This window comes from Protomyctophum parallelum (genome assembly GCF_964188405.1).
Source record: "Protomyctophum parallelum genome assembly, chromosome: 18".
Taxonomy (NCBI): domain Eukaryota; kingdom Metazoa; phylum Chordata; class Actinopteri; order Myctophiformes; family Myctophidae; genus Protomyctophum; species Protomyctophum parallelum.
In genome coordinates, this window is record NC_139716.1 from 5585403 (window position 1) to 5611179 (window position 25777).

Genomic DNA, 25777 nt, shown 5'->3' on the forward strand with positions numbered 1-25777 from the left:
AGTCTATCACTCTGTCGGGTGCGCAGCGCAACTACCCCCCCCCCCCCCCCCCCCCCCCCCACACACACACACACACACACACACACACACACACACGACACACCTCTACAGTACTACAGAGAGACGGAGAGAGAGGGGGGAGAGAGGGTTTTTGCCCAGCAAAACTATAATCCTTGTGTGAGTGTCCTTGTTCCAAATTGATTGGAAGTCATGTGCATATTGGTTGCCAGCAGGCACGTGGCAGCAGCAGCTAAGACGGTGAGCCTGTACATTTCACATAAAACTTGACCGCATAGGCAATCAAGACCATTAATTAATGACAGTTGTGAGGCTGTGAGCCTGTGTGTAACTGTTGTGTGTGGGGCTGGCTAATCCTTCCTTATAGTGAGGGACTACAGGGAGCAGGAACAACTATTATATTTTAAATCATATATATATATATAAGGATGAGTGGAGGAAAAAAACATCCCCCAGTGCTTGCCCGTTCCATTGATAAAAACATTGGACGTTCGCCTGACGCCCAGTGTTCAAAGAACGATCGTTCACGAAAACCCACCAATAAGCCCTTCAGACTTGGATGGTCAGAGCGGCGCGATTACATACAAAGGCAATGCAAAGACGAGAATTGCGCAAACGGGCGCAGCGCGACCTGCCGCAGTACAAACTGGACGAACCGAGGCGAATATATATTCAGGTCTGAAAATTAACTAATCTTTCTCAGCTGTACAATTTCACTGGAGCGCAGCACGCATATCTGACTAACTGCATGATGATCACTTATTGTTTGATTAAACATATTGTTGTGGACTTACTTTGACTACACTTCATGTGATGTTGGAGGCGAGTGGGTGCAATAATGCCACAACAAGGATTTCCAGGCAGTCAGGAACTTTACTAGTAGAACGGCAGGTAACACAGTTCACAGGACGGCACGGCAATAATAACAACTCTCAACAGGCTGCGAAATCACAGGCTACACTACACTACAGCAGTACACTGTACCTGTAGCTCACGCATATACACTGTAAACACACTGTAAACAGTCTTTGTGGCTGTCAGTCCTTAGTCCCTGGCACAGACGGAGGATTATTCACTCGACGACCATACACTCTGGGATCCGGAAGACAACTCAATACTCGCGGGCTGAACTGAACACAACACATAACTCTCTTAGCTGAGATCCAATCAGAACACATTACACTCAGTAAGGACACACCCAATAGGTTGTGGGCAATATAGTAGCAGGGCATAAGTTGGCAATGGTTCCCGCGTTACACCACCCCCCCTCTAGAGTGCTGAGTCCCTTCAGCACCTTCATCTCAAATTAATCAACACAAAGCATTTCACACAACACAATAAACAGCAGGCATGCAATAATGTTGAACTTTCACTTAAACAAACTGTCCAATTCCTTCATTAGGCAATCTAAATTAACTTCTTGTCATTTACTGAAACTCAAAATGTCCCTATTCAAAACCAAAACTCAATAATTGTGCATGAAACATTTAGTTAGACGTCTGTGTCTCAGATCAATGTCTCAGTTCAATCCGAGCTATCCTTGTGGGCAAGCCTGTTGACTGGCCTACCCTTTTTGGTCACCTGACCGACCTCTGTCCGACCTCTGTCCGGACTGCAGGCTCGATGAAGTATGTGGTGGGTGTAAGCTGGACACAGTCTCTGGTAAATGCAGGTGTGGCAGGTTTTCTGGTGGGCGCAGGATGAGCACAGTATGGGGGTCAGGAGGTAGATTCTCAGGTGGACGCTGGTTGAGTAGGCTCTCAGGTGGACGCAGGCTGTGTAGACTCTCTGGTGGACGCAGGCTGTGTAGACTCTCTGGTGGACGCAGGCTGTGTAGACTCTCTGGTGGACGCAGGCTGTGTAGGCTCTCTGGTGGACGCAGGCTGAGTAGGCTCTCTGGTGGATGCAGGCTGTGTAGACTCTCTGGTGGACGCAGGCTGTGTAGACTCTCTGGTGGACGCAGGCTGTGTAGGCTCTCTGGTGGACGCAGGCTGAGTAGGCTCTCTGGTGGACGCAGGCTGAGTAGGCTCTCTGGTGGACGCAGGCTGTGTAGACTCTCTGGTGGACGCAGGCTGTGTAGGCTCTCTGGTGGACGCAGGCTGTGTAGACTCTCTGGTGGACGCTGGCTGTGTAGACTCTCTGGTGGACGCAGGCTGTGTAGGCTCTCTGGTGGACGCAGGCTGTGTAGACTCTCTGGTGGACGCAGGCTGAGTAGACTCTCTGGTGGACGCAGGCTGTGTAGACTCTCTGGTGGACGCAGGCTGAGTAGGCTCTCTGGTGGACGCTGGTTGAGTAGAGAAGGAAGATCAGGAGGAGGTTTCTTTGGAAGCTTGGGAGGCAGTTTAAAGACTTGAATGGGCATCTCTTTATCTTTGTCCACAAGGCCATGGCCTGAGTGTACACTGTCGGTCAGGTCAGCTGGCTCCAGTGGGAAGGTTGGAGGGTTCAGGAGAAGCACTTTGGAGACTATTTTGCTCCCCACTGAATTCCCAGTGATGTAGCTTGACACTGGCTCACCCCCAATGAACATCTCTCCTCCCTCTTGTAAGGCTCCATCAGCTGCCAGTATGAAGTCGGATCCGGTCTCACACTTAGCAATGACTGGTGAGGGGTTGGTGTCGTTTTCCTCTTGCGGAGGCATCACAGACCTGCTTGCATCGTTAATCAGGCCCGGTCCATCGAAACTTCCATGTTGCTGTTCAACTTTTGAGGTGTGGCTTGGAAGGGCTACATCAGCAGCAGGCCGCTCCACAGCCGTGGCCGTTGTGAATTGCAGCTGTCCTACCTGGTGATGACGAACAGTAGAAGGTGGGACAGACTGACTGTAACGCCGTGTGAGCTGGTCAGTGAGAAGGACGTAGTCTTCTCTTACATGCTCTGGCAGAGAGTAGACGAAGCACATTTCAGACTCGGAGGCACTCAGTTGCTCATAGAGCTCGTCCAGCTTCTCTGCGTAGCTCCACCCATGCTCCCAAGCCGTTCTCTCTAAGGACATAAGGATTTCGTTCCAGACATCAGCAGAAGAACAAGAGGGAGTAGAGGCTGGTGCTCCCTGGTCTTGACTAATGTCTGCCTGGTCTAGACCCTGTGGTTGAGGCCCTTGCAGAGTTATGGCTGCATCCTCCAGCCTCTCTAGGACTCGCAACAAACGTTCATCTTGCTGCTGCATCTGTTGCTGCATCTGTTGCATTAAGATGCCCAACCAAGCTGGTGGCTGCTCCTGATCAGCACCTGCAGCACCTGCTTTCTCCTCACCTCTCTGATGTTGTGACATGATCTCCTCTTTATTATTGTTTTCTCAACTTTTTCCAACTTTTTTTTTTTTTTTTTATTATTATTACTTCACCTATCCAGGCAGAGATTGGCGGCGATTACGTTCGGCGGTTCGCTGTTGTGCTTGGTCTCTTGCTGGGGGAAGTGGGGACCAGTGGCTTGTAGATCAGCTTGTTTTGACCAGACTGGTCTGCAGTCACGTGACCCGGTAACCGCGACGTCCCTCTCCACAGCATTGACAGCAGGGCAGCTGTAGGCTAGCAGCATTAGCATACAGGGTACAACAGTCCTTTCTGTAGGCACTTGAATGACTTGATCAAACTTTATCCCGCTGATGACACCATTTGTTGTGGACTTACTTTGACTACACTTCATGTGATGTTGGAGGCGAGTGGGTGCAATAATGCCACAACAAGGATTTCCAGGCAGTCAGGAACTTTACTAGTAGAACGGCAGGTAACACAGTTCACAGGACGGCACGGCAATAATAACAACAGGCTGCGAAATCACAGGCTACACTACACTACAGCAGTACACTGTACCTGTAGCTCACGCATATACACTGTAAACACACTGTAAACAGTCTTTGTGGCTGTCAGTCCTTAGTCCCTGGCACAGACGGAGGATTATTCACTCGACGACCATACACTCTGGGATCCGGAAGACAACTCAATACTCGCGGGCTGAACTGAACACAACACATAACTCTCTTAGCTGAGATCCAATCAGAACACATTACACTCAGTAAGGACACACCCAATAGGTTGTGGGCAATATAGTAGCAGGGCATAAGTTGGCAATGGTTCCCGCGTTACAATATAATGTGCCACGAAAAACAGCTTCCAAAGCTTGTTATGTTTGCATCGAGGAGGTAGCCTGTGTCCATACATGATTATCGGCCAACAAAATACATTAATCTCCCTCCCAGTGAGTGAAGAGCGCTGATGACTGATTTATTCTTCGTCGTACAAAGTGTGTGCTGAAAATAGCTGATCTACAAGCTCACAACGCGTCGCGTCCGCGATACGTTGTGATCTTGTAGATCAGCTATTTTCAGCATGTGGAGATATGCAGGCTCTGAGAACATTCAGAAACTTTTACCTTCACGATAAAAGTATGCAGCTTTCACAAGTTGGCCCATGAAGACAAGGAAAAGGATTAAGAATTCGTTGGCATTTCACATTGCAAAAGATTTTTTCCAAAATGTAAAAATATTATAATAAGGAATTAATTTGGATAATGGTAATGGTATATTGTACAAATTGTCACTTTATTAATCCCAAAGGTTTGGACTGCATTTAATTTTCAACACAAAACCTTAAACTGACTATGTGTGTGGAATATAAATATTTGCTTTATTGACTGAGTGACTTTGTGTTGGGTTCAAATCATCTACAGTGTTTTGAAGTATAACCAACTGTTTTTTACACAGTGACCTTTGTAGGGGGTTTTATGATTCAAACCTATAATGGTGGAAACCACTACATAAATAAAAGGCATGATAAGAACATGTATTAATACCATGCTATACAAAGAAAACAATGGTGCTTTGTGGTGGCGCTACCAAATGAAAAGGTAGGTGGCACAGTGCTACCTGTGAAAAAGTTAGTCTGGAGCCCTGATCCTACATACAACTAAAAAAATTAAAAGAAAAAAGTGAGGGGTGCTAATATATTAAAGTCTAACTCATGTTGATTAGGTGATGTAATGGTGATTAAGGTGTCTATTGCTCAGACACTGACATTTTTTGTAGGACGGACATCTACACTAATAGCTGGATAATAGGAGGGCATATATAGGGGTGCATTTAATTTAGAAAAAAAAGCCTTATGTGCCAAAACATTTTATTTAAATGTATTCAATGTATTCTATTGTTAATTGAATTAAAAAAACGTATTTTGAAGTTTAGACGTTTTTAAAATGTATTTTTTATTATTGATTACGAAACATCGGTCCAAAACATCGGCATCGTATCGGCATCGGTGGTGTAGGTCTCTCCAAAATCGGCATCGGACCCAAAAATATGGCATCGGTCGGGCTCTAGTTAACACCTGCGAAGGAAGTAATCAAGGGGCCTTTCTTGTTGGTATTATAAGTGTGTTTTGTTCTTCCAGATAATTACAAAGACATGGTTGATAAAAAAAGCTGTTTGAAAAACAACAGGACATACGGCTCACCTGGAAAAGAAAACCCAAAGGTTTGTAGTTGTTTTTTGACCAAGGACCCCCCCCCCCCCACACACACACACACACACACACACACACACAGAGTTACACCACTCACTTCACACGGGTGTGATTTATTTTGTTTTACACATCTCTGCTATTGTTACATAAACCCTCAATATGTAGTAAACATGACCTTTGGTTCTGTATTAGGTATGCTTTTTCCTTCCACTACAAAGTTTCTTTGGCAAAAATGGCTGATCTACAAGCTACTGCTGGCTGATCTACAAGTCAGAGCGGAATCGTAGACTGTAAAAAAAAATATGGACAAAGCGTTCTCCGGGTCTGATATAGGGATGATCTGGCTCAAGTGGTTCATGTGGTTAAAGTTGCTATCAAGGATTTGGTAGCCCTCCTTTAGCAACTCTGTGAGGAGGGGTCCTGAACGCCCTGTTGAAGAACCATGTCATAAATTATATCCATTGCTAGTATTTTGGTACCTCCCTGTTAGAAATGATGATTTGGACTTTATCCTTTTCTCCTACCTTTACCATTTTCTGTAGCCATCGCCATCAGCAATAAAAGAGATGACAAGAGATGCTGTGGTGAGAAAAATGAAGGACGACCTCCAGAGAGTGGTTCCTGACGACGATGAGACGCAGATTGACATGTTAAATGGTTATCCTGGTTTTCAAAGTGTAAGTATATTAAAGGGACACTTCACTTTCCTGGGGTCTTTATGTGTGTAATATGTGGTTTTAGATTTTAGCAGTGAGCCCAGTGCCAACTGGCCTAGACTTATGACAGCAGCCCAGGGCTAGTCTAGCTGCCTTGTTTTGTTGCATTAAATGTAACTTTCCAAGTTGACCTTTAGAAGCAGATGACTACGCTACCACCGGCCCATTATTGATTATGTTTATCAAAACAATAATGGTGCCAGATCAATAATGGTGGGATCTTTAACGTCCTTGCGGGCTTATGCAATGGCTAAACTGTAATTTAGATGGCATGTTATGTAGACTAATGCCAAGTCATCATTGTCTTGGCATCCTATAAGTATAATGTGTATACTGTAGTTTGAATGTACAGATAGATTATTGATGTTAGTTATTCTACTGCTAGATGACAGTTTATCATTATCCTAGATCAGTGGCATTGGCTCAGGGCACCTGAGGTCCTTCAGGTTTCTCACTCACCATTGAACCTAGTATGCCAGACTTGGGTGGTCTCAATGTACCAACGTAGGCTCACACATTGCTACTTATTTATCTACAAATTCAGTATATTGCACAGACACCAGTGTTGTTTTCGTCAGGACTGACGATAACGTAAATGACGACGTCAACGCCCCTTTTTCCAGGACTAAGACGGACTAAAACGAACGACACTAAAATAATTCGGGACAAGACTGACGCTGACGAGCTAAATACCGTAGCTCTGTTTGATGACGATGACGAGACGTGTGTGTGTTATCGTTGACAAGACGAGGCTAGACGAAAATGTTAGTGGATTGACAAACAAAGTTTGTAGGGGTCCTAAAGTTGTGAATCGATATAATTCAACTAAACTGCGGGAAAATCACAGATGTACAAGCTCAAAGCGCTGTGCATTGCGACGGGTAGATAACTTGTAGATCTGCTACTTCCAGCGCAGGAAGGGCGCATGCTTATGACGCTCTTTAACTATGCATCTGTTGCATCAGCAGGCAGCGAGTCCAGCGACAGACTGACTCACAACACACGAGCAGCAGACGGGATGCACAGGGATGACAAAACTTTATTGCACACATCTGTGCTTTCATCCAAGCTTCCATAGCCTTTTAAATCTTATTTCCCATCCACGGGCACAAGCAGTGATATCAGCTAGGCAGCAGCTTCCACCCGATCTGTGGTGGTGTTGTGTTGTCTGACGAGGGAAGCTACTGCTAGCATGGGAGCTAACGTTAGTTTCTTCCATATAGTTAGAAGGAGTCCGCCTTAATAACACTATGTACTTTCCATCCGTTCCCCAACCCCTCACACTCGCTGCTGCGTTTACACGGGCAGACAAAGACGAATGGGAATATCATTTGGAGCTTTAACAATGAATGATAGACTATCGTTGCATCTGCCTGTGTAATGCTCAGGGTTTCACTGTCCACAGCAGGCAGACCTGTCAAAATGCACACAAAATGCAAATTCAGAGACATGCCACCACCTATAAATTCAAACCCACCTCTGGAATATTGCTATCTCATTCCACTTTAATTTATTTTATTCCATAGTCTTAGTTTTTCTCTAATAAAGTTGTTTTTATTTGTTTTCTCATGTTCTCCTTGAAAAGTGTCTTTAAGTACTCAGAGAAGCATTATATAAATAATATTATTATCACTATTATTATTACTACTTGTTTCATTGCCTATGCTTATGTAGAAAAAAAAGCTCACAGTTCAGGTCAAATAGGCCTATTGATATGCGATTAAAATGTGATTAATTGAGATTAATTAATCACAAAGCCTCCAATTAATTAGATGTTTTTTAATGGACGCATAAGTGTTTATTATTTAAGTTGGGTTTTGCCATAATCATGTCTTTTGCCATAATCAGGTAGCTTTACAACAAAGATGTATTCGGCTATCCACGGGCACAAGCAGTGATATCAGCTAGGCAGCAGCTTCCACCCGATCTGTGGTGGTGTTGTGTTGTCTGACGAGGGAAGCTACTGCTAGCATGGGAGCTAACGTTAGTTTCTTCCATATAGTTAGAAGGAGTCCGCCTTAATAACACTATGTACTTTCCATCCGTTCCCCAACCCCTCACACTCGCTGCTGCGTTTACACGGGCAGACAAAGACGAATGGGAATATCATTTGGAGCTTTAACAATGAATGATAGACTATCGTTGCATCTGCCTGTGTAATGCTCAGGGTTTCACTGTCCACAGCAGGCAGACCTGTCAAAATGCACACAAAATGCAAATTCAGAGACATGCCACCACCTATAAATTCAAACCCACCTCTGGAATATTGCTATCTCATTCCACTTTAATTTATTTTATTCCATAGTCTTAGTTTTTCTCTAATAAAGTTGTTTTTATTTGTTTTCTCATGTTCTCCTTGAAAAGTGTCTTTAAGTACTCAGAGAAGCATTATATAAATAATATTATTATCACTATTATTATTACTACTTGTTTCATTGCCTATGCTTATGTAGAAAAAAAAGCTCACAGTTCAGGTCAAATAGGCCTATTGATATGCGATTAAAATGTGATTAATTGAGATTAATTAATCACAAAGCCTCCAATTAATTAGATGTTTTTTAATGGACGCATAAGTGTTTATTATTTAAGTTGGGTTTTGCCATAATCATGTCTTTTGCCATAATCAGGTAGCTTTACAACAAAGATGTATTCGGCTATTCGGTATTCGGTTTTCGGCCAACTGTTTCCTATATTCGGTATTCGGTTTCGGCCAAGAATGTCCCTTTCGGTGCATCCCTAGATATTACCGGTATATGAAATAGCCTATCATACATTTTATTTTTATGTTATTATTTGCATCTGAACTCTCAGTTGAAGTTATATACCGGTATATTTGTGACCATTTGACTGAGGGACTGCCAATCTGCCATTGTATTTTTATTTTTTTCATGTCATATGAAAGCAGGGAATCATATAGCTTCATATGACAATGACAACCTGTCAACCTTGATTCCAATGCCAATGTATTAATACCTGTAGCTATAGACATTTTATTTAAAGACATTTTTAAATTTTTGACTAAAAATGGACTAAAACCTTTTACTAAAATGACTAAAACTGACTAAAACCCTTAGGAGTTTCCGTCGACTAAAACTATCAAGGATATAAATGACTAAGACTGACTAAGACTAATTAAGCATTTTTCCAAATGACTAAGACTGACTAAGACTAATTAAGCATTTTTCCAAAAGACTAAGACTGACTAAATCTAAAAAATGCCTGCCAAAAACAACACTGACAGACACAACTATATAAACAGGCCTTCGTGTTCCCCTTCCACCTCTGTTGCGTGGAATCACTTGCAAGACCGATCTGATGGCAGACTCCCATCGCCTGCTTCCCTGCCTAAATGTTTTTAATGAATTCCTAAAATGTGCTATTTCTCTTGTCTAAAATATGTTTGCTACTCTTAATTTAGCTGTAAACGGGAGCTCCATCAAGTACTCTTGTATGAGTTGATTAATACATACGTAAAATGCCCATATCCTTGTGTTTTTCTCCTCAGGTCAGCTTGTGACAAAAGCACATTATTTATGTCATTCTACTTTATTGTTCTGTACGTGTTATTTATTTAAGGAGAAATGTAACATGTGAAATGAATGTGATATTAATGTTTCCTATTCATGAGGAAAAGGTAACGGGTCTGTCACATGGGTGTGTGACACGCCACTGGTGTCGCCACCCAAGGTTACTTCAAGAGGAAGTGACACACGGGGGAAGGGGGGGGGGGGATCACAAACACAGTGTAGGCCTGCACGGTTGAAGAAGAGGAGCTCCAGGCGCCAGACAACTTTTAGACTGGAATAATGTTTAAGCATAGTGTCTGCAGCCAATACTAAGGACAGTCGTGCCCATCGGGAGAAGCAACGAGAGTGGTTCTGTACCGTGGGATTATCGGCCGTTTAGAAGCAGTTGCCGGCGTGCGGGAAGTCGGACAAAGACGTCGCTTACCGGTGAGATCGTTTCAAACGTGTTCCTTGTTGGAGTAGAAGACTTGAGGGGTACCCCGTTCGCGTTTTCTTTTGGACCGCCTTGAGCGGACGGACTTTATGTTTTGTAGGATCAAAGGAACTATAATAGACTGTTTAGGGCGCACTGCCCGATCTTGCACCATTCCGTTTGGACAGAACTTTGGGATTGATTTGGGACGGGAGGGGGGCTTTGAAAGTAATTGTTTGTGAGTTTAAGTTTGTTTTCCTGTTTATTTTATTTAGTAGGGAGAGAGACAGGGACAGACGTATTTTGTGAAGTGTCTTATTTGAGTAACTTACCTTTGTTGTTGTGACAGCTGCGTTTTGAGCGTCTCTATATAAAGTCAATACTCACACTACAACCCTACGATCCTGTTGTTTTTATTCCTTAGTTAATGATTTGCCTGGTTCAGTAAAGGCCGATTGTTACAAGCTGTCTAGAGGAGCCATGATATAATTTCTTTCTTTAGATGGGGGGGGGCATTTTAATCTGGGGGACAATAGACATACCGTACACAGAGGTGGCTCTTTGAAAGTTCTTGTAACTCCTAACAACATTCAACTCAATACTGTGTGATTTCAAATGAAAGCTAAATTTCCCATAATATGGGAAATATTATACATATTTTCTTAGGGGTGCACTACTACTACTACAGAAAAGAGAGACCTTGAAGAGGGAAAGATACCCACCCAATCCAAAAAAGTATGTTTTATGCATGTCTGTGTAACAGTATGAAGTGGGATCTTAAAAAATATGTAATACTTTATACTACTAAAACATTTTAATGATTTTGAGAGGAAAGATGGCTTTGTGTTTTTTTTCCCTTTATAGATAAGGGTCTTAGATGAAGAGTCTGAAGAGGATGAGGCGGAGGATGAGGTCTATCGAGCTCTTGGTGGTAATGCATTTTTTACATGTATCATTTAGACAATGCTACAGTATGTACTGTATAGCACACATATATTATTTTGCACTCAACACTATTCTCAGGGCCCCTCTCAGCTAAGTGACTTGGAGATCCCTGATGTGATCAATATTGACCAGCAACTCCACATCTGACCTCAAACCTGACTTAGATCTCCATATATGGAGTTTACCTGTTCTGGCATTCCATATATTAACCCTTCCCCATCCATCCTTCCTCTTTGATGTCTCGCTTTTGACTGACTTAAACTCTAGACGGGCCTGCCCCAAAGTTATTAGTGCAGCCGACAGCCGGCGAAAACTAGAGTTCTTAACAGGCCCGAAAATTAAGATCTTACCCCCCCATACCAAAGCAGCAGCGCTCGTCCAGCAGTCTGCTGTCACCCAGGCAGATATGTTGATCTGACCCCCCCATTCCCCCCCCCACTCATTCCAAAGCGCCAGTGTGCACGCGACCTCTTGCCCTCAGGCGTCTTACTGGTTAATTGATTATACTGTATATATTTTTTTACTTTTTACAGTACTTCCTGGTTTGGTGAGGGAGCTCCAAGATGTAAAAGATGACCTCAAGGCTGTGAAAGATGACCTCACAGCTGTAAAAGATGACCTCAAGCAGGTCTTGGCCTTTTTCAAACTGCTTAAAATGGCGGAGATCTGAGGGTGGAGCTTACCGGTCAAAGTGACAGATGTGGTTCCGATAAGTCCACATATCAGCCATGGAAACAAGTGTCATGGCTTTTGGCCAAACGAGGAATGAGACATTATTATTGTGGTAGGCTACTTCTCATATTGCGAAACTACTTGCAGTTTTTCATTAGAAAATACTGGTGACAAAAAAGAGAGAAGTATGAGTATGTGACAGTCTATAGTGATCATGTTGAAATGTGTTGTTCAGTATATTCTATCACAGATTAGATTCTATCATATGAACTCAAAGGTGTCAATGTCATCCAGAGTCGTGCTGCTGCACAGATACACAATACACATAGGCCTACACACTTTCTCACATGCACACTCTTAATATGCATGCGCGCAATTTTGTTTAGTTATAGTTACCCACTCTAACCAAAAAGCCATCTGCCTTGCTGAGATTACTATTTGATCCAAAGAGAATGCATTCCGTTTTCCCCAGGTGTAAAGATAGATTGTTATCAGCGAGCCAGGTGCAGATTCTACCGAGTTCAGAGCTGAGGGCCTTTTCAACCTGCAGTTTGAGACCAGCAGTGCTGAGTCATCTGCGAACAGGAACAAGTTGCAGTCACAATATGGGAAGTGTTGGTGTGTATTTAATGTCCTGCGCTGAGTACCTCTTATCACTCTCCTCTCTCCTCTGAAGAGTTCTCTCCTCGCAGAGGACTCTTCCTCGTCTTCACCATGAGGCTCCTGGCTCTGCTGTTGGTGCAGCTGGCGCTCCCGTCGCTGACCAGCGGACACGTCGTGGCCTTCGATCAAGGCTGTCCAGAATTCTTCATCCCGACCCCGGCCAGCCAGAACGGCCACATCTTCCCTACCATCCTGCTGCACGGAGACCAAAACCGCTACAGACAGATCTGTCAGTTTTACGAGAACCACAACAGATTTGCCACGCTCTATGACATGACAAACCGGATTCCGGTGTATTCTGCATACACTGTAGCACTGCCGATCGGCAATGAGAAGCAAAAGTGGCGCACTTGAAGAGTGGAAGATTGAACCCCAGGTGAGTCTTTTTAACTGCTTAACCACTTGAACATGAACTATAGTGTCTAGTGATGGGGGAACATTTGGCAAAACAAATAAACTGTATACAAGATCACATTGTGAGCTTGTAGATTGTCTATTTTCAGCAAATACATTTAGTGTAAAGTGTAGGTCTATTACAGTGGTGGAAAAAGTACTGAAAGTTTCTTCTATTTAGAAATGTCTTTCGATCTGTTGGCATTTTGTGATATTTTTAGTGATTGGCTTATTCCTTATTTACTTTTGTATATATTTGACAGAGATTATATCTGATATACAATGATGTAGGCCTACACCAGTGACAAACTATAATTTATACTAATTTTACAGCTTGAAAAATAGCAGGAGGTGAAACAGATGGACCGAGCCGAGAAAGGATTCCAATGTAAGCATCAGGCAGTGGACGACGACTATACAAATGACATCAAGGAACGAAAAAAACCAGCTACGGGATATTTACACCAGAGGCCACCTGAACCCAAAGACCGCCGCTGACAGCAAGAAGGGGAGAGAAGCCACCTTCACTCTCACAAACGCAGCACCGCAATTAAGTAAAGCTAATGAAGCATGCAGCAGAGAGGTTGAGGACCGTGTTTTTAGAAACGAGCTAGGACTAAAACAATGCAGTGAAAAGGCCTACTTAGTGACCGGGGTAGTGCCAGGAGAGAGCTGGTTGGGGTCAGAGGGAGACGGTCAGGCTGAGAATGAGAAACGAGTCAACGTGCCCGAGAGTTCTGGACCGCTTACTGCTGCAGAAAGAAAATTAAAATGAAGAATATAAATAAAGCCAACCAAGTGCCGCCGCCAACAGATCAGTACCGGTATGTTTCTAAAGCCTATCGTGCAAACAATGAGGATGATTTCAAAATGTCGGAGATGAGTGTTGGTGATCTGGAGAAGTGGCTTTCCGAAGTGTACAAGTGTGCAAGTAGCACAGTGTTTGGAGGGATTAGAGGGTGCGGGGGGCAGGACCTGAGAGCAGGGCCAGCCAGCAGGTCAGGACCAAGGTCGAGGGAGCTGCAGGGACGAACGTCAAGGTCAGGGTCGAGATCAAGAGAGCAGGTCCAGCCAGGGTCATCCATTAGATCAGGGTCGAGGTCGAGGAGGCCGAGCCAAGCAGGGGGATTGATTAGATCAGGTTTTGTTTTGTGGTTAAGATGACACTTCCAATTTGATCTATTATAGTTCATGACTATGACGACGACTCCACCTCAACCAGCTCCTCCAGCTCGGAAAAACAACCGAGACATGGTGTGTAATGTGTGTATATATTAGAGCGTGTCATTGTTTGTTGTGTACTCCTAAGACAAGTGCCTACTGTCTAAAGTATTTATTTACATTATATATCTTCCAGAAGCTCTGCCATGCAAAGCCAAGTCGTCGCCAGTCGCACTAATAAAAGGTTCACTCACTCACTCACTCACTCACTCCAATTAAAAGGGTTGTAGAGCTGTGTGTGCTGGTGTGTCTGTGTGTTAGCAGACAGGCCACACATTTCTTATTGTCTCTTGTTAATGAGCCTAAAAGCATTTTAATTCTCTCCTGTAGCTGAGTCAGATTCGGACCAGTCGTCCGTATTTTCCCATTTGGGAGACCCGAGTTACACGCCAGAGCGTGCAGATTCCCCCCCATGTCCCCCTGGAGCCTCACGCCCTGCCCTTCACCCACCTCCACCCCCCCACCAGTGAAAACCAGGAAAAGAAAATGAACTAAAAAAGGTGTGTATATCTGGACACAGTCAAGCTGTGAATGAAGTTGACAGACATTCATTTGACAGAAGTAAATTAGTTTATTTGTATTTCACTCAGTCAGAACAAAGTGCTGATGACTCAAAGTATATTTTATTTTAGCATTATGTTATCTTATTGTCATCTCTCTACTCTGTACTTCATTCAGGCCGCCGTCCTCTTGGACAAGAGGACGCATCGCCCGTCTCTCCGCTGCCACCTGCCCCCCTGCCTCGCCCAGCCACCAACGAAGAGGCTGGTCCGTCACAGGCTGGTCCATCACAGGCTAGTCCATCACTGGCACATTCCTCCTCCTCTGCTCTCCCCACCAGATGCACCATCTACAGGAGAAAGAAAAGGGAGAAGGACAGGGCGGTCCTCGCTCAGCATTCCAACGGAGGGCAGAATGCCGGTGACCCCTGCGCTGAATGTGGCCTTTCGAGGAGTGCAGAGACGGGCCATGCCCATTTCAAGGGCCAATTCTATTGCACTCTAACAGACATACACCAGAAGGGCAGAGTCAGGTGGCTCAAGGAACGGGGGGCGTTCGACAAATCCAGGCTTCCGAGGACCACCGCCTGGAGAGTGAAACAGGGTAAAAGCAGCGGTGATAGCTGCAATGTCTGCCAGCTGTAATAAAGACTATGGACACAGCTTCCTTCGTGGCTCTGGGCGCTTTTGTGCAATGCACGAGTGCAAGTTCGGTGGAGCTGTGGCTGGCTGAAAAAAGACAACATGTTTGAAACATGGCCCAGTGTGTGTGTGTGTGTGTGTGTGTGTGTGTGTGTGTGTGTGTGTGTGTGTGTGCGCGCGTGTGTGTTTGTGTGTGTGTATTCTTGGGTTTTAAGTGTGTATTATTGGTGTTTAATTTTCTTTATTTTTACTGTTTTTTAATATATTTTTTCTTGTTAATAAACTATATTAATTTCAAACCCCTCGTCCTTTTGTCTCTCATGTGGATTAGGCACTTATAGACTCAAGACTCACCTCTTCACTCTTGCTTTTAGTTGAGTTTTACTATGCACGTTCCTACCCTGCCCTGACTGATTTGCTGCATGTGGTGTTTTTATTTGTTTTTATTTATTTTATGTTCTTATATTCAATTTTGTTCTTTGCCATTGTTCTATCATTTTAACTACTTGTGTTTTATTGTATTATATTTTTGTGTCCTGCCCTGTGAAGCACTTTGAGCTGCATTTATGTATGAAAGGTGCTATACAACTGCTGGGAGACCTAGACAAGGGCCTGACCTAGAAAACAAGAAAAGCACTAATGCTAGGTATAAACATGCAGTGCGTTTTGTGGGGAAGCATGAGCAAGCTCTGAGAGCGGATTCTATGGCTGGGAAACTGCTTAGTAAAAATGCCACTGGCTTCTGGAAAGACATTAAATCTATAAATGGGCCTAAAGCAGTACTGCCTTGCAATATTGAAGGTGTGTCCGGTGCAGAGAACATATGTGAACTTTGGAGGCAGCACTATGCTGCTTTGTTCAATTGTGTCAGTAGTGAACCCTATTGTACAGGCAAGCTACAAGAGAAAGGGGTTCAATTCAGCCCTCATGAGATCCACCAAGCCATAAGGCAACTAGCTGATAATAAAGCTAGTGGCATGGACAATATTTCTGCTGAGCACCTTAAGTTGGCCAGCCCTAGAGTAGCAGCGTTGCTGTCCATCTGCTTTACAGGACTGCTAACGCATGGTGTACTGCCAGATTCCTTGCTCACAGTGGTTTTAGTGCCTGTCATTAAGGACAAGGCTGGCAAGGTAGGTAGTATGGACAACTATAGACCTATCGCCCTAGCCAGTATACTGTCTAAAGTTCTGGAAAGGATACTACTAGAAAGGTTAAGTGATTTTATCCACACAACGGACAATCAGTTTGGCTTTAAGGCTAAACATGGCACTGACTTGTGTATTTATGCCTTAAAGAAGCAGTAGAATCCTACAGAAGACACGGATCAACCATGCTGATAGGTTTTATTGACGCTTCCAAAGCCTTTGACCGAATTAACCACTACAAGCTCTTTGTTAAACTGAAGCAGAGGGGTGTGCCTGGATGCATTATACGCATCCTGGCATACTGGTATGCCAAGCAGAGTATGCAGGTAAAATGGGGGAACAGCCTATCCTCCCCCTTCAGTGTAGGCAATGGGGTGAGGCAGGGGGGGCTGCTGTCCCCCGCCCTCTTCAATCTGTATATGGATGACCTGTCAAGGCTGCTGGGAGGGTGTAGGACTGGCTGCATGATAGGTAACACTTTGATCAACCATTTTATGTATGCCGATGATTTGGCCATTGTTTCCCCGTGTAGTGCTGGGTTCCAGCAGCTACTGAACATTTGCTCTGAGTATGGGGTCACGTATGACATCATATACAATGCCAAAAAGAGTGTGGTAGTCATTTGCAGGACCAAGGGGGATCAGAAACAGCATTTCCCTGTGTTCTACTTGTCGGATCAAACCCTCTCTGTTTGTAGCAGCTGTAAATATTTGGGGCACATCATTACAGATAAGATGGAAGATGATGCTGACATGTATAGACAGCGTAGAATGCTCTATGTCCAAGCTAATATGTTAGCCAGGAAATTTCACTACTGTTCAGTTGAACCTATTTAGAGCTTACTGCACCCCGCTGTATACAGCCCCCTTATGGGTGAATTATAAAAAAGAGAGTCTGCGCAAGCTAAAGGTGGCTTATAACGATGCTCTCAGGATTCTCCTGAAGAAGCCTAGGGGTGGCAGTGCTAGTCAGCTCTTCTGCGACTCTGGTCTAACCACCTTCCAGGCTCTCCTAAGAAACCTCATGTTCAGCTTTAAAAGCAGACTTGATGGCTCACTTAATAATGTGATTAAGGTGTTGACTAATCCTAGGTTTAGCACTGTTAGATACCGCTCCCTGATGTGGAAACATTGGTACGAGTGCCTCTTATAGATTTTCTTATTTTTTTACAAGAGAGTTTTTAGAGTTTTATGAACCAATGTATTTATTTGTAACTGTTTTGTATGTTTTTTAATTGTTGTTTGTCTTCTACTGGCTACGGCTGTCAATAAAGTTTCATTCATTATACAAATAAAGTTTATTAAGTTTATTAAAGCACAAGGGAAAGTACAAAGAAAATAGCTGATCTTCAGGCTCAAAATGCATTCATTAGTCTTCAGAGACTTTTTCCACCACAGCAGGCAAAGCAGCATGTGAGCAGAAGTTTCAGTCTTCTATGAAATAATTTATATGCTTTTATTTGTTTTTAAAAATAAGCACTAAAACATGAGTTGACTGTACACTAAATGTATTATTAATTCATTTAATGTTGATTTGGGGTCCAACTATATTCACCCATGGAACTAAACAGTAATGGATTAAACATACTACACTATATTAAAATGCTGTTATTGTTGTATATTGAACATATCCTACTGTGAAGTTGATTAGAAAAAGTTAAATTAACTTTGATACTATAGGGCAAACATGTACATATGACAGTCTTTGTAGCCTGGCTATCACACAGAAAGCCAGTCAGGTGAGAGATCTAAGCTATTTTTGTGAAAATAGCCGACACACTGGTGCTAGAGCAAAGCATAGCCAATGGCGCCCTCTCCTGGGCCAGGTGTGCAATGGCAGATGAGTTCCCAACATGGCATGTGGTGTGTGAAGTGAAGTGAAACAAGCCAATGGGAGACATGAACGGAGCAAGTGAAACATTCCATGGTGGCCGCAAAGTTGAAACATGGTTGAAACAGTTGAAACATTGAAACAGAGAAGATGCTCTAATGAGCCAATAAAAGAACAGCAGAGATTTGAGTGATAATAGTATTGCAGTTCTTTTTTACACCTTACGCTTAGTGTGGTTGTCTAATTCTTAAGGTGCATGCATACATACACAAATACATACCATTATCCCTTAATGTTATTGTTAAAGAAGGGGGGAAACGACAATTTAAATATCTGGATGCCTTTCTCACGTTTTTAAGGTTTCCCAAAAACGCAGAGAGGAAGAGGCAGTGGGAACTTGCCCTAAGAAGGGATGGCTTTGTTGCCTCTGGCAGGACAATGCTCTGCAGTTGTGCCAACAATGTTCAACTTTCCAGCTCATCTTCAAAGGCTATGTTTCATTGGCCAAAAATAATTAAAGGTGTACAAGATTATTAAATATGTGTTTAAATGTCACACTTCGAGACAGGGAGTACACGAAGGCCCAGAGAGAGTTTGCCATCACACTCCATCTGCATGTCCAAAGGCATATCACTACCTGAGAGAGAAACTGCAGATTCACCTCCCAGTTCATTGCAAAGGTATTCTTCATGATGTGAATGTCTAATTTTAAACTACATAAACCACTAAACACTACAGACCTATCAGGAATGGTTATATTTACTGATCTAACACCTCTATTTTTAGCATCACAATATGGATGCGTGGGTTAGTGGTTAAATGTCTACTTTTAATTTTATTAAGGTGGCTGAGCTCTCTTGATGCCAAACCTGGTCTCAATATATTATGCTGGACATGCTGGGAAGACGGTGTCAGGAAGATGAGGCCAAGTATGGACGTGTCACCCTGATGTTGGATGCCATGGCCATCAAAAAGCACGTCCAATATGATCCTCAGACACAAACAATGTCTGGATGTGTGGACATGGGGGTTCGTTTTAATGAGTCTGACATTGCTTCCGAGGCTCTTGTGTTTATGGTGGTGGGGCTGCAAGGTTATTGGAAAGCTCCAATTGGATATTATTTGACCAGGTCCCTCACACCAGAAACACAAAAAGTCTTGGTTGAATATGCAATAGAAGAGATTCATCGTCGTGGAATTAGGGTGGTGTGCATGACAATGGATGGCCATGCATCCAATGTCAGTATGTGCACGCAACTGTGCATGTGGAGTAAAGGCAGACCCCTGTGAGCCCTTGAAGACACACTTCCAACATCCCGTAACCCATGACAAATGTTTTGTTATGATGGACGCTTGCCACATGCTGAAGCTGGCTCGCAATATGTTGCAGGTGCATGCAGATTATTGTCTATTTGCTCTAGTTTACTCTATTCTTCTTTTTATACATTTTGATTGATTGTATTTACTTAATTGTGGAGAATATGGTGCTTTACATTTGACATGTGCTACCAGTGAAAATATTCTGATTCTGCAGGCATACAGCCCAATTGGAAGCATCACTGGCAGCATCAATTGGAGTTACATTGTTCAACTGAACAATGCCCAAAATAAACTGGTCTACATGCTGCCAACAAAGTCACAGATAAGCATGTGAACTTTTCAAATCAGAAGATGAAGGTATGTTTTTAGGGCTTTTTTATTTCTATCCTTGGTGACGTTTGTATGTAGCTATTGAAGTTTCTTCCTTTATAAACTCAATCTAGGTCTCCCTGGCTGCTCAGACTTTGAGCCACTCGGTCGCAGTGGCGCTCCGCACCTTGCGGGATATGGATGAGGGATATCCTGAGTTCAAAGACTGTGAGGCTACTGCAGAATGCATCGATGTAATACTTCATTTGCATCATTAATATATACCTTATATATTCTTTCAATATTCTACTGTAAACATTTGAGCGATTCATTGCTTTAAACACTTGGACGATGGACGACTGTGTCAGCTCACGTCCAAATCAGTTTGTTATCAAGTTTTCTGATGACACCGTGATACTTATAGGCGATTCACACTGAGACGGATTGGATCCGTTTCATTGGAACCGTTTCCGAATGCGGTTGCCTGGTCCCCGATGGCCATGATTCACATTGCCCGAGATTCAACAGCGCAACCGGGTACACTTGCATATCACACTTTGATCCTCCAGATGGCGGTGTGCTTCATGGCTGGCACGCCAGGACACTGACCATCAACTCTGCCATTGTCTCCAATAAATCCAGACACACATTGCATTGCCTCTTTGGCATTATACTACTTCACTGTCAGCCTGCCTGCTATTCACTGTGTCAGTCAGTTCTGTGCTCCAGTGTCGTGTTTGATATTAGTTTGCTATGGATTCTACTTCAGCATTATTATTATTTTGTTTTACTTTGGAAACTCTGCCAATCAAAGCCCAAGAGCCATGTGTAGTCCGCAGAATAAGATCATTGCGTACTGCGGTGCTGCGCATATACGCAAATTCAGCCTTGATAAATGCGCTGGTGTTACGCGTCGTGCAGCGTCTGTAATGGCCTAGGACCCTGTCACCCTAGGCCTAGGCTAATTCATATACATTTAATTTGGGGGTCCTTGAAATAAAAATGGCTGAGGATCAGTGGATTAAACTGAGTTAATTCACAGAAAATACAATGACAGACAGCCTACATTCATTTTTATAGCCCCATGTTTCTGTTCTCCCTTGTTTGTTTTTGTTCTGCTATATTGTCACAACTGTGTGATATTTTCACAGTTTATACTGTGCAAATTGTTTAGCAACTTCTAACTTTGTTTTTCGAAAGGTGCTTTATAAATAACATTTACTTACTTACATAACTTTTGAATGAGGGCGTGGTTTAGAAAAGCCTATATTTTGTTCTAAAGTAATATATTGAATTTATATAAATCACTCATTCTTGAGATGAGGGACAAAAGTGGAAAAAACATGTCCCACACATAAGAGCCTTATTATTGTTAAAAATAAATTAATTTAATAAAAATAAAAGCACTTGCAAAGTTACATGTAATACAGTTGTGCATTATTATGCCATTCATTTCATTATAATTGTTTTCATATGCCATCTGAATTAGTTAAAAGCAGGCACTGTACCCAAAAACGCCTGTATTTAGCCTGTCCCCAGCAAGTGGTCATAATTTCAAACTGCTAAAAAAGTGTCTAATACTGTCACAATCACATAAATATACATACTAAATTAAAGTAGATTGTCAACAACATAGCAAACAATATACACAATAATTTTAATTTTTTTTTCCATTAGTTATCTCATATCAAATGTGTGTCCCACGTCTCCCGTCAACTCCGTCAGGTTTTTTAAAAGTCTTAAATTAATCAGAAAATATTGTCGACAGATTTAGCCTGAAGACTCCTTTTCCAAGTCCCGTTTGTATTTGTTGCAACAGTGGAGCACCTGGTCTGACAAGCATTCAATTGTTTGATATTTTAAACAAACAATGTTGATATCAGGGTGGTCACAGCTTTTACATGTCAACTCCGTCAGGACATTATTATGATCTTTGTTAAGAATTCCAAAATAATGTTTATTATTTTAGTTTAGGGTTAGGTTTAGCTAACAAATGAAGCAAAAACAAAATGGCTACATTGTACTACAGAGGGTTAAGATGAAAACAAATGACATTTGGTCAACTCCGTCAGACGTCAACTCCGTCAGGTTTTGTGTCTGACGGAGTTGACATGTATCTGACGGAGTTGACAAAAGTGTTCCTAAAACAATAAAGTTATAGTTTTTGAATAATGGGACGTATTCTAATTTGGCACACAGTTAGAGCATGCCTTAAGGAACATTTTTGGCTATAGGGCCATCACAGATTTGTCTCGTGGTGACCATGGCAGCCATTTTCCAAAATTGCCGCCACCTGATGTTATTTTACAATAACTCAAGTTCTACACCACCTAGGATCTTGATTCTGGTGACTAAGACTACATTTTCAAGGATGAGGGATACAGTGGTACAATTTAGATTTTCCCTGTGACCATGGCAGCCATTTTTCAAAATGGCCGCCACCTGCTGTTATTTTACAATAACTCAAGTTCTACACCATCTAGGATCTTGATTCTGGTGACTAATCATACATTTTCAAGGATGTGGGATACATTGGTACTATTTAGATTTGTCCTGTGACCATGGCAGCCATTGTTTTTCAAAATGGCCGCCACCTGCTGTTATTTTACAATAACTCAAGTTTTAGACCACCTAGGATGTTGATTCTGGCGACTAATAATACATTTTTAAAAGATGAGGAATACAGTGGTACTATTTAGATTTGTCCTGTGACCATGGAGGCCATTGTTTTTCAAAATGACCACCAACCTGCTGTTATTTTACCAATAACTCAAGTTTTAGACCACCAAGGATCTTGATTCTGGTGACTAATCATTACATTTCCAAGGATGAACTTTCTCTGGGAGGGGTCAGGGCTTATTTCAGCTGCAGGTTGAGTTGCTACTGACAGGACATTAAAAGGAGGTGGGCTTTCTGGCCTTTGACTTGTCCCTTTCAGGTACACAAGACGCACAGTTTGACTTCACTGGCCACTGCAGTGTGGCGTTGTATCTTGGTGGCCTCCTGCCAGTGTTTCTCCATCCTTCTCATGAGCTCTGTGTTCTGGGGCTCTGTTATAGTCAACTTACATTGTCTTGGCTGGAGATTGCTTTCCTGCAGGGTCCAGCCCAGTCTTGTGCAGATGGCTGCTGGCCCACCTGGAGGCCCCAACCTCACTTGTTCGGTTGGTGTGATTAGGTGGGGTGGTCTTCCCCAATCAGGATGAAGGGTTTGACCCTTTCAAACGGCAGTCTGGCCAAGTGTCTGTATTTAGTTGTGAGGCTAGATACAGGATACGATTGCTCACCCAGCCCCAGGTGACTTGAGGTGAAGGCTCCTTTGATTTGGTAACATTGCTTTGGTTGACATGCTGGGGACACAGAACGACACTGATGCCTTCAGTGTCTGCACATCCTGCCTGATAGTCCTGAAGGCAGATCTTCTGTCTTCAGTCTTTCGCTCACTGTTCACTGCTCACTGTTCACCTCAAGCAGGTCTTCAAGGTGTTTGCCTTTGCACAGGCTATATGGCTAGGACTCGTGCTTCAACCACTCAGAGAACTCCAACATGGTGTTGGTTGCTCCTGGGCCGCAGAGCATTGTGCGGCAGAATTCAGCTCTCATCTCTGGTGGCAGCTTTTTGAGGAGTCGTGCAACATTTGAGCCGCATCAAAGTTCTGTGTCTCCCTCTGGGCCTAGGGTAGACACTTGCTATTTTCCGTAACACTAATTGGTGGGGCTGTCCAAACTTGTTGTTTAGGTGTCAATCGGGTCTCTGTTGGTGAAGTCGGATCTAGGTGGTCTAGAAGATGAGTTAGTCAGGGGATTATTAATACAATCTGGTAATAAATTCCTTATTAAGAATTTTCTTCACCAATGTGTTTGGAAGGGTGTCTACTAACATATCCGCTGAAAGTTGGGGTACCATCAACAACCTATATAAGGCAAAATGTTCATTATGCTTTAAGTAGCATGTGACATGTCAAACTAGGGAGTTTGCATGATTCTGAATGCATTCCAAGCATTAGCTATGCACGAAGAACACTCCTTGGGCTGAAAACGGCCATAGCCGTCATCACAAAATGAGGTCAGCACATTTGGGCCAGTGGATATATGGCCGAATTTAGCCGAAGGGGTTTGACCCCTAGTTTGGCCATAGACTCCCTAGTTTGGCCATAGCCACTTGGTATGGTACCCAACTTTCAGCAGCTGTCAAAAATGCCCCTAGGGTGGTTCAATAGAAACCAATGTGGGATATGTTAGTAGACACCTTTACAAACACATTGGTGAAAAAATTCTTGGTAAGAAATGTAATCACAGATTTGACATTATTCTGATAATATTCCCTGACTAAATTGGTAAAATAATAGCAGGTCCACCATTTTTGAAAATGGCTGCAATTGTCACAGGATAAATCTAAATAGTACAACTGTATTCCTCCTCCTTGAAAATGTAGCATTAGTCACCAGAATCAAGATCCTAGGTGGTGTAGAACTTGAGTTATTGGGAAATAACAAAAAGTTGGCGGCCATTTTTAAAAATGTCTACCATGGTCACAGGACAAATCTAAATAGTACCAATGTATCCCACATCCTTGAAAATGTATGATTAGTCACCAGCATCAAGATCCTAGGTGGTGTAGAACTTGAGTTATTGTAAAATAACAGCAGGTGGCGGCCATTTTGAAAATGGCTGCCATGGTCACAGGGCCAATATAAATAGTACCACTGTATTCCTCATCCTTGAAAATGTGGGATTAGTCACCAGAATCAAGATCCTAGGTGGTCTAGAACCTAAATCAGTTAAACTTGTCAACTCCGTCAGATGTTCGTCAACTCCGTCAGACGTTCGTCCCGTGATGTTTTTGTTAATTTCCAAAGAAATAGAAAATTCGATGTTAAATATGTTGTGCATATGTATTGAAACACCAACTGAAATGATACGTAATGATGATTTTTTTTTTTTTTTACATGGTTTTCATGTTATAATATTGAAAATAGAGGTTGAAATGACGGATTTGAGAAATTGGATATTTCATAATAGTGTGATATTGGAAAAAAACAATATTAAAATAATTGTATTACTTAACTTGATTACTGAAAGCCAGTATAAGATAACTGAGGACTTTATATTATTGTTGAAATTATCAAATTAAATAAAAAAATATTTTAGTGTGTCTGACGGAGTTGACATGAATCAGGTATTAAGTGCATAAATGTCCCATTTTAGAAAGAAATGTTATGCGAAAAACCTGTTCCTTCTCAATATTGGTAGTTGAGACCTGTGTCTACAAATACATCCATTTGATTTGAATGTATCTTAAAAAAAAAAAAAATCCAGTTTGAAAAAAGTTTTGTCCCTTATCTCAAGAATGGGTTTTAAATCTACATTTATGTAGATTTAAAGGCATATGGCATTGTGGGGCTGCAGGACTGAGGACTCAAATGTAAAAAGCATTTTGTACAATTGTGTGCTTATGAACATTTACCACGTTACGCAACGCGTGGTGTACAGTGAGCGTGCTCTGGTGCTTGGCTAGCGTTTGGCTAGCGATATTAGCCGTGGCCAGCTTTGGCTGTTTAAACAATTTACTCTGTCAACTAACGTAGCAGACGATAGCGTGGTAAATGGTGGAGGAGTCCTGCAGTCTATGCTGTTGCGTGGTGTTGTTTTGTGAGTTTATATCCATGAAGACGAGTCACGTTGGTCTTAACACACAGGCTCTGTGTGATAATAATCCTGAAGCACCGCGCCGGCCGGGCAGAGTGTCAGTGAGTGAGAGCTGTCAATGCTGCATGCGTGCTGCATGCATAGAGCGGAGGAGGAGGGAGGAGGCAAAGTAACTCAAAATCATCAAACCACTTGGCAAATGGCAACACTGTCACGGTACCAAGAACTTGCGGACCCAAATGCAGACACAGACAAAAGTTTGAAAGTTCAAGGGTGGTCACTGTGGTTGATTCAACAGTCTGGCGATAGGTGATGTGGGAAGGCCGGGGCTTTATAGGCTGGAGGTGATGAGCT